General features: G+C 45.6%; 1 protein-coding gene across 1 annotated transcript in view; it reads left to right on the top strand.

Annotated features, from left to right (window-relative positions):
• Positions 1 to 208: 208 nt before the first annotated feature.
• The window catches only part of LOC144894251 (uncharacterized), a 35,157-nt gene continuing 24,986 nt past the window's right edge, over positions 209 to 10,379 (top strand). Inside the window, exon 1 of the mRNA XM_078786522.1 lies at positions 209 to 348. The gene's annotated coding sequence lies outside the window, so the exon portion shown is untranslated. The remainder of the gene's footprint in view (positions 349 to 10,379) is intronic.

The raw sequence follows: 10,379 nt of genomic DNA, 5'->3' as shown, positions 1-10,379 counted from the left end.
AAGCGTACAGTTTTGCCACTCTCTCTGTATTCGAAAGAATAATGATCCCTGTGGTTGATTGTATCAGACAGGTTTCCCTACAAAACACATCGATTCACATTGCCTCTAATTGCCTCTTGATGAAGGAGAATGCAGCTCACATATGAATATGATTTATATGACGAAGGGGCTTTGGAGACATTCCTGGAGGGACCAAGACACGCCTCCCGCCCTTCCCAATGCGGACGAGCAGCCAATGGGCGTGAGGAATAACGGGTCTCGACGCCAAGTGCCCGCCCATTGCGAGCTGAGCCTGTGTGAGTGAATTGGCAGAAATCTAACTCATTGGAACAGAGAACCGTTTTCTTGGTGAGACGTGATTTACCCTTTGTTAAAGTTTCGTGATTGCATTTAAGACTAAGATAAGGATGAATTGACTATTGGATAACGTGGTTGATTATTATGGTGATTCTGTGAAGGTTGACCTTTGTTTTGGATGCCGCAGTGCTTTACATTTCTGTTTATTGTTGAATTTCCAACCACGTAACTCATTCTTCGGCGGATCTGTCGAATAGTCCATTTCGTCTGCACTCCATATGTTGAGGAATCTGATCTGTCCGACAGCCGACCTGATGATTTATGAACAAGGGCGCCACTGTCTCACTGCCTTCCCCTTTTTCTCCGAAATTCCTTATATGCCTTTTTTTTTTGCAGTCGGTTAAAATGAAGAATTTAAAAATGAGAAAAAGAGAACAAATAAGATCGAGGTGAATGAGTAGAGAAGGAATTGGCAGGGAAGGGACAGGGAGTGGAAAGCCATAAATAAACAGATGGAAATGATATGTGTTGGGCGTATGAAGAGGTGAACGAATGTCAAAAAGATTGCTATTTTGTAAATGTAATAAATATTCGCAAATGCGTTGCAACTTTACATTCTCTATTCTTACCCCACTCCCTCATCCCTATCCCCCCTCCGCCCTCTCCCCACTCAGTTGTATTCCCACTCCTCCCTATCCCAACTTCTCCCTATCCCAACTTCTCCCTATCCCCTTCCACCCTATCCCCATTCTCCTTATCCCCCCTCCACCCGATCTCTCCCTCCCTATCCCCACTCCGCCCTATCCCCACTCCGCCCAATTCCTCCTCTCATCACTATCCCCCTCCACCCTATCCCCACTCCTCCCTATCCCCACTCCTCCCTATCCCAAATCCTCCCTATCCCCACTCCTCCCTATCCCTCCTCCGCCCTATCCCTACTCCTCCCTATCCCCACTCCACTCTATCCCCCCTCCTCCCTATCCCCACTACACTCTATCCCTTCTCCTCAATATGCCCCTCCTCCCTATGCCTACGCCACCCTATCCCCCCTTCTCCCTATCTCCACTCCACTCCATCCGCCCTCCTCCCTATCCCCCTCCTCCCTATCCCTCCTCCTCCCTATCCCCACTCCACTCCACTCCATCCCCCCTCCTCCCTATCCCCCTCCTCCCTATACCTATCCCCCCTATTCTCCCTATCCCCCTCCACCCTATCCCCCACTCCTCCCTATCCTCCTCCTCCCTATGCCTACGCCGCCCTATCCCCACTCCGCCCTACCCTCCTCCTCCCTATCCCCACTCCACTCTATCCTCCTCCTCCCTATCCCCCTCCTCCCTATCCCCACTCCGCCCAAACCCAACTCCACTCTAGCCCCCCTCCTCCCTATCCCCACTGCGCCCTACCCCCCTCCTCCCTATCCCCACTCCACTCTATCCTTCTCCTCCCTATCCCCCTCCTCCCTATCCCTCCTCCTCCCTATCCCCACTCCATCCCCCCTCCTCCCTATCCCCCTCCTCCCTATACCTATCCCCCCTATTCTCCCTATCCCCACTCCACTCTATCCCTACTCCTCCCTATCCCCCTCCACCCTATCCCCCACTCCGCCCTACCCCCCTCCTCCCTATCCCCACTCCACTCTATCCTCCTCCTCCCTATCCCCCTCCTCCCTATGCCCACTCCGCCCAAACCCCACTCCACTCTAGCCCCCCTCCTCCCTATCCCCACTGCGCCCTACCCCCCTCCTCCCTATCCCCACTCCACTCTATCCTCCTCCTCCCTATCCCCCTCCTCCCTATCCCCACTCCGCCCAAACCCCACTCCACTCTAGCCCCCCTCCTCCCTATTCCCACTCCACTCTATCCCCATTCCTCCCTAACCCCACTCCACACTATCCCCCCTCCTCCCTATCCCCACTGCGCCCTATCCCCACCCCACTATATCCCCCCTCCACCCTATCCCCACTCCACTCTATCCCCCCTCCTCCCTATCCCCACTCCGCCCAAACCCCACTCCACTCTAGCCCCCCTCCTCCCTATCCCCACTGCGCCCTACCCCCCTCCTCCCTATCCCCACTCCACTCTATCCTCCTCCACTCTATCCTCCTCCTCCCTATCCCCCTCCTCCCTATCCCCACTCCGCCCAAACCCCACTCCACTCTAGCCCCCCTCCTCCCTATTCCCACTCCACTATATCCCCCCTCCACCCTATCCCCACTCCACTCTATCCCCCCTCCTCCCTATCCCCACTGCGCCCTATCCCCACCCCACTCTATCCCCCCTCCTCCCTATCCCCACTCCACTCTATCCCCCCTCCTCCCTATCCCCACTGTGCCCTATTCCCAGTCCACTCTATCCCCACTCCTCCCTAACCCCACTGCACCCTATCCCCACTCCACTATATCCCCCCTCCACCCTATCCCCACTCCGCCCTATCCCCCCCGCCCTCCTCCATACCACCTCCTCCGTATGTCTCTCCTTCCCTACATCTGTTTTGGCCTATTTATTATCCACTTTTGTCCATTTCCAGGCTATTTATTATTTATATATTAATTTTTCCAAACATCTTCCTTCCCCAGCCAAATCCCACCTTCCAACACCACAACGTATCCCTCCATTAAACCTCTCCCTGTACTCTCCTCCCATTTTTCTCTCCACTGTATCTGCCTTTTCCATCCTTTGTGGTTTTTTTGGATACACAGTCCAGGCTCGTGGAAGAGCCGGAACACCGAATGGATCAGGACGCAAAGGACAAATGGAACGGTGTGGGGTGGGGGCGGAAGGGTGAAGGGCAAAGAAGCACTAACATTGGAGCTGAATGACAAAATAGATAGAGAACCGGACAAACTGGTTGTGGGATGGAATGTGGACAGTATATAAATACAGAAGGAAAATCTGAAAATCTGGAAGGAGGAGGGATTGGGGGTTCTTTCCATGACTAACCTTCTAATTGCGTCCCTTCTTCCATTCTGCCCCTCCCTAAAGGGGTAGCTTAAAGCTTGGAAAACGTCCTGCCTCTCCCTTCCTTTGGCAAATACTCTCTGAGCCTTTTCTCAAAATTTCCAGTTGGTTGCGTCGTTGTTGTAGTTTTCCATTTTGTGATGATCTCATCTTTTAAAAACTCTTCAACTACATTTTTCTTTTGGTACATCTTAGACTTGCAGTTAAATCGCATGGAAGACACAGACATTAGTATCGATCAGTGTATCCATAACTTTTTTGGGATATCGTGCTACATCTCGTTTTTGCCTCATTTCTCTCTCTCTCTCTCTCTCTCTCTCTCTCTCTCTCTCTCTCTCTCTCTCTCTCTCTCTCTCTCTCTCTCTCTCTCTCTCTCTTTCTCTTTCTCTTTCTCTCTTTCTCTCTTTCTCTTTCTCTTTCTCTTTCTCTTTCTCTTTCTCTTTCTCTTTCTCTTTCTCTTTATAATAATAATAATAATTCATTTATTTTGTATAGCGCTTTTCCAGAAGCCCAAAGGCGCTTTGACAGAGTGGAAAACATAATGCATAACAATACATGAAAACAACAATTGCAAAAAGACAAGAATCAAGAAAACAAACAGCAGCGATATACGGCATATATATAAGACAAGAATCAAAAAGACAAGACAAGAATCAATAGGGAAAAATTTAAAGCAAAAGGAGGGAGAAGGAGAAGAGATAGTCAGGGGTTAAATGCTGTGGGTTGAATGTTGAATGCAGCGTTGAACAGGTGGGTCTTTAGTGATGTTTTGAATGTGGTGAGTGAGGAGGAGTCTCTGATGGTGTGAGGTAGTGAGTTCCAGAGGGTGGGAGCAGCGATGGAGAAGGCCCTGTCCCCCCAGGATCTGAATTTGGTCCGGATGGAGGGGGTCAGGAGGTTGGTACCAGCAGAGCGGAGGTTGCGGGTGGGAGTGTGTCTGGAGAGGAGGTCAGCCAGGTAGGATGGGGCCAGGTTATGGAGGGCTTTGTATGTCAAGAGGAGGATTTTGTACTGGATTCTCTGGGGGATGGGGAGCCAGTGAAGCTTGTAAAGGACGGGGGTGATGTGGTCACGGGTCCGGGAATGAGTGAGTAGACGGGCAGCGGAGTTCTGAATGTATTGGAGTTTATTGGTGATTTTTTAGGGTGAACCATAGAGGAGGCTATTGCAGTAGTCCAGACGGGAGGTGATGAAGGCGTGGATGAGGGTTTCTGCAGCCGTGGAGGAGAGGGATGAGCGGAGACGGGCAATGTTTTTCAGGTGAAAGAAGGCTGACTTTGTGATCTGTTTAGTGTATTTGTCGAAGGAAAGGGTTTGGTCAAAGATGACGCCAAGATTCCGGATGTGAGGGGAGGTGGATACTGGGATACCGTCGATGTTGAGGGCAAAGTTATGGGTGGATTTTGTGAGCGTTTTTGGGCCAATGATGATTATTTCAGATTTATCACAGTTAAGCTTGAGGAAGTTGATTTGAAGCCAGGATTTTATTTCAGTGATGCAGTTTGTCAGGATAGAGTGGGTGTCGGTGGAGACGGACTTGGTGGAGATGAAAAGCTGGATGTCATCGGCGAAGCAGTGGAATTGGAGACCATGACGGCGGATTAAGTGACCGAGCGGGGACAGGTAAAGGATGAAGAGGAGGGGGCCAAGAACTGAACCTTGGGGGACACCTTGGGGGAGGGGAGCAGTGGGGGATTTGCAGTTATTGATGGAGATGAACTGGCATCTGTCAGAGAGGTATGATTTAATCCAAGAGAGGGCAGTGCCGGTGACGTTAAAGGTGGATTCAAGTCGGGTGAGGAGGATAGTGTGATCGATGGTGTCAAAGGCAGCGCTGAGGTCGAGGAGGACGAGAATGTTGAGGTTGCCAGCGTCAGAGGAGAGGAGAAGGTCGTTGGTGATTTTGAGGAGAGCAGTTTCAGTACTGTGGTTGGAGCGGAATCCGGATTGGAATGTTTCATACAAGTTATTGGCAGAGAGATGATGTTTGAGTTGAGTGGCTACAGCGCGTTCCAAAACTTTTGACAGAAAGGGTAGGTTGGAGATGGGTCTGAAGTTGTTTAGGGTGTCAGGGTTTAGACCAGGTTTTTTTAGAATGGGGGTAACAGCAGCAATTTTGAGGGAAGGTGGGACGATGCCTGTAGACAGGGAGGAGTTTATTGTTGCAATGATAAGTGGAGAGAGAGCAGGGAGGGAGGCTTTGACAAAGCTGGAGGGGATGGGGTCAAGAGTGCAGGTGGCAGTTTTCATTCCTATGAGGAGTTCAGAGAGGTCAGTAGGAGAGATTGGGGAGAACCGAGACAGGGGATGGCAGGACAAGGGGGGGCAGGTGGTTGGAGGGGGAGCGGGTGCGGCGGTGGTCAAGCTGTTGTAGATGTTGTCAATTTTGCGTTGGAAGAAAGAGAGGAAGGAGATGCAGTTGTCTACTGTGAATGACTGGGTGGTGGTGTTCAGGGGGCGGAGGAGTTTGTTTATTGTCGAGAAGAGTGCTTTTGGGTTTCCGGAGCCAGAGTGGATAATTTGAGAGTAGTAGGCAGAGCGGGCGCGGGAGAGGGCATCTTTGTAGTGTTGTATGTGGTCCTTGTAGGCTTGGGAGTGAACTGTGAGACCCGTTTTATTGCGGAGTCTTTCAAGTTGGCGAGCACGAGTTTTCATCAGGTGGAGTTCAGGGGTAAACCAGGGAGCAGAATGGGTGAAAGAAACTGTTTTGGTTTTTACAGGCGCAAGCTGGTCAAGGCAGGAGGAGAGAGTGTGGTTGTAGTAGTCAGTGAGGTCGGAAGGGGTGTGGAGGTCAATGAAGGGAGAAGTGGACATTTTTTCAGAGAGGGTGGATGAGAATGAGGTAGGTGAAAGAGCGTTTAGCTTACGGAAGTTGATTGTGCGATAATGCCTTGGTGTTGGGGCGGGGATGTTGATGGTCAGAGTGATGGCTAAGTTTCTTTCTCTTTCTCTTTCTCTTTCTCTTTCTCTTTCTCTCTCTCCCCGAATCGTTTAAAAATTCTCGTATCCAGATCCGGATCTTCACCAAAATCTTGTCATTTCGGTCTTGTCACACACTCAACGTGTTATCCAAGTTTCGTCTTCCGAGTCCGTCATTTTGAGATGTGCTCTCAGACAGACAGACAGACAGGAGTGAAAACATAACCTTCATGCGCTTCCTATCGCTCGCCAAGCCACAAATTCTTATCGACCATTTCGTTGCTTTGCTTCCTTGAGTGCTGAAGCCACTTTTGCCTTTTACTCCCGCCAGGGAGTAATGCATTCGATCGTGTGTGTGTGTGTGTGTGTGTGTGTGTGTTCGTGTGTTTGTGAACAAGATATCTGGAAACGTTCTGAACGGATTTGGATGAAAGTTGGTGGGATGATTGTCCTTGGGATAAGGAAGAATTGATTAGTTTTTGGTGAAGCTCAGGATATTATTCCCGATCCAGGAATTTTTTACCATTGGAAGATAGGGCTCTTTTTTTTTAACATTATCTTCTATACATTCTATATTTAACATTGTGATATGAAAATAGTTTTCATATTTGTTGTAAATGTAGTTTAAACTCGTGGTTATGCGTTAGAGCGGTGTATTTTTTTTAGCAGCGTCGTCTTCAATGTCCTTTTTTTTCTTTTCTAATAAAGATATAATCTGTCATTTTAAAACCACCAAAGTGTGTATTAGGTTTCCCCGTTTCATAAAATGTATCGTTTGATACGTGTAATGCTTTAAAACTGTTTTTTTTTTTTACCTCAGAACAGAAGAGATATCAACATTTAGCTCAGCGAATGTCATTCGCGGTGTCAGTATTTGATGAACTTATAAAGACTTAGTTCCAGATTTGTCAATGGCTGAGGTATATTAACAAACGAATAAAACAGATTTGGCAAAATTCCAAATTTTTTTTAAAAGATCGCATATTCACCCAGGGTTGTGATGGGCTGAAGAAGAAGAAACCTTGCATGGGCTTCCCAGACCAAATAAAGAATTCTGGTTCTGGCTCTGCGATTTTCAGGCGATTTTCAGGTTTATTACTCCCGCCAGGGAGTAACGCATTCGATCGTGTCCGTCCGTGTGTGTGTGTGTGTGTGTGTGTGTGTTCGTATGTTCGTGTGTTTGTGAACAAGATATCTGGAAACGTTCTGAACGGATTTGGATGAAAGTTGGTGGGATGATTGCCCTTGGGATAAGGAAGAATTGATTAGTTTTTGGTGAAGCTCAGGATATTATTCCGGATCCAGGAATTTTTTTTGGAAATTTTTTTGGGAAGATTTTTTCTGTTTTAACTGCATTAAAGCTTTTATTCTTATTCTTAAATGATGTTTTTCTCCTCCAATTCTGAGATATATCAAAATAAATTGTCTGACAGTTAGGGCCTACTTTATTTTTCATTTATTGTTTTGGGGAGAGGGGATGTTAAACAAAACGTATTATTCCAACTAAACCCACGGCGGGAGTATGCGCTCCACTGAGTGGCGTTCTAGTTTATCTTTATATTTTAACTTGTCAATTTTACCCTTTCAAGACAGCAAGTGTAACTTTGTAACTGGTCATTTACAACTCGACAAATTCTATTTTTTTGGTCAACGCCCATCCACCCACTCCTCTGACCAACTTATTCCTTGCTCTTTTCCAAATACAGTATAAGGGCTTTTTAACAGCAAATAAACATTTTTGCTCAATTAGTCATAAACTTCCCTTCAAAAGGCTCCACTAATAAGCCTAAACCGTTTCCCATGGGATGGACAAGGACCAATTCGCCTGTCTGTTCTGCAACGGACGAGGCTAATTAGAAAACTACCAAATCTTTTGACAGTTCTCCAACCTGTGCAGGGAATGGTCAAAGTATTTGGTAGTTTTCTTGGGTCCATTGTTGCCTCCGCCACCGAAGGTGGATGGAGGTTATGTTTTCACCCCTGTCTGTTTGTCCGTCCGTTTGTCTGTGAATAAAATATCTCAAAAAGTTGTGGACGGATTCGGATTAAATTTGGCAGAGATGTAGAGTATGTGACAAGGACGAAATGATTAGATTTTGGTGAAGATCCGGATTCGGATCCGGCTAGTAGAATTTTTAAAGTGATTCTTCACCAGTGGGAGATAGGGCCAAAAACGATACATAGCAGGATATCTCAAAAACATGTGGATGGATTTGGACGAAACTTGGTGGACAGGTTGTGTGTGTGACGAGGAAGAATCGATTTGATTTTGGTGAACATCTGAATATGGATTCCGATATGATAATTATTTAATTTTTAAAGTGATTCTTCACCATTGGTAGATCGTGCCAAAAACGATACATAGCAGGATATCTTAAAAACTTGTGGATGGATTTTGACGAAACTTGGTGGACTGGTTGTGTGTGTGACAAGGAAGAATCGATTTGATTTTGGTGAAGATCTGAATATGGATTCGGATATGATAATTATTTAATTTTTAAAGTGATTCTTCACCATTGGTAGATTGTGCTAAAAACGATACACAGCAGGATATCTCAAAAACTTGTGGATGGATTTGGACGAAACTTGGTGGACCGGTTGGATGTCTGACAAGGAAGAATCGATTAGATTTTGGTGAAGATCTGATTATGAATTCAGATATGAGCATTATTTAATTTTTAAAGTGATTCTTCACCATTGGTAGATCGTGCCAAAAACGATACATAGCAGGATATCTTAAAAACTTGTGGATGGATTTGGACGAAACTTGTTGGACAGGTTGTGTGTGTGACAAGGAAGAATCGATTCAATTTTGGGGAAGATCTGAATATGGATTCGGATATGAGCATTATTTAATTTTAAAGTGATTCTTCACCATTGGGAGATAGGGCCAAAAACGATACATAGCAGGATATCTCAAAAAATTATGGATGGATTTGGACGAAACTTGAGGGACAGGTTGTGTGTCTGACGAGGAAGAATCGATTAGATTTTGGTGAAGATCTGAATATGGATTCGGATATGAGCATTATTTAATTTTTAAAGTGATTCTTCACCATTGGGAGATAGGGCCAAAAACGATATATAGCAGGATATCTTAAAAAATTATGGATGGATTCGGACGAAACTTGTTGGACAGGTTGTGTGTGTGACAAGGAAGAATAGAGTCAATTTTGGTGAAGATTCGGATCCGGCTAGTAGAATTTTAAAAGTGATTCTTCACCATTGGGAGATTGGGCCAAAAACGATACATAGCAGAATGTCTCAAAAACTTGTAGATGGATTTGGACGAAACTTGGTGGACAGGTTGTGTGTGTGACAAGGAAGAATCGATTTGATTTTGGTGAAGATCTGAATATGGATTCGGATATGATAATTATTTAATTTTTTAAGTGATTCTTCACCATTGGTAGATCGTGACAAAAACGATACATAGCAGGATATCTTAAAAACTTGTGGATGGATTTGGACGAAACTTGGTGGACCGGTTGGATGTCTGACAAGGAAGAATCGATTTGATTTTGGTGAAGATCTGAATATGGATTCGGATATGATAATTATTGAATTTTTTAAGTGATTCTTCACCATTGGGAGATAGGGCCAAAAACGATACATAGCAGAATGTCTCAAAAACTTGTGGATGGATTTTGACGAAACTTGGTGGACTGGTTGGGTGTGTGACAAGGAAGAATCGATTTGATTTTGGTGAACATCTGATTATGAATTCGGATATGAGCATTATTTAATTTTTTAAGTGATTCTTCACCATTGGGAGATAGGGCCAAAAACGATACATAGCAGGATATCTTTAAAAATTTATGGATTGATTTGGACGAAACTTGTTGGACAGGTTGTGTGTGTGACAAGGAAGAATCGATTTGATTTTGGGGAAGATCTGAATATGGATTCGGATATGAGCATTATTTAATTTTTTAAGTGATTCTTCACCATTGGGAGATAGGGCCAAAAACGATACATAGCAGAATGTCTCAAAAACTTGTGGATGGATTTTGACGAAACTTGGTGGACTGGTTGGGTGTGTGACAAGGAAGAATCGATTTGATTTTGGTGAACATCTGATTATGAATTCGGATATGAGCATTATTTAATTTTTTAAGTGATTCTTCACCATTGGGAGATAGGGCCAAAAACGATACATAGCAGGATATCTTTAAAAATTTATGGATGGATTTGGACAAAACTTGT

The sequence above is a fragment of the Myxine glutinosa genome, chromosome 11, assembly GCF_964187855.1.
Source record: "Myxine glutinosa chromosome 11, kmMyxGlut1.1, whole genome shotgun sequence".
NCBI classification, from domain to species: Eukaryota; Metazoa; Chordata; class Myxini; order Myxiniformes; family Myxinidae; genus Myxine; species Myxine glutinosa.
This window is presented reverse-complemented; position numbering and strand designations above follow the sequence as displayed.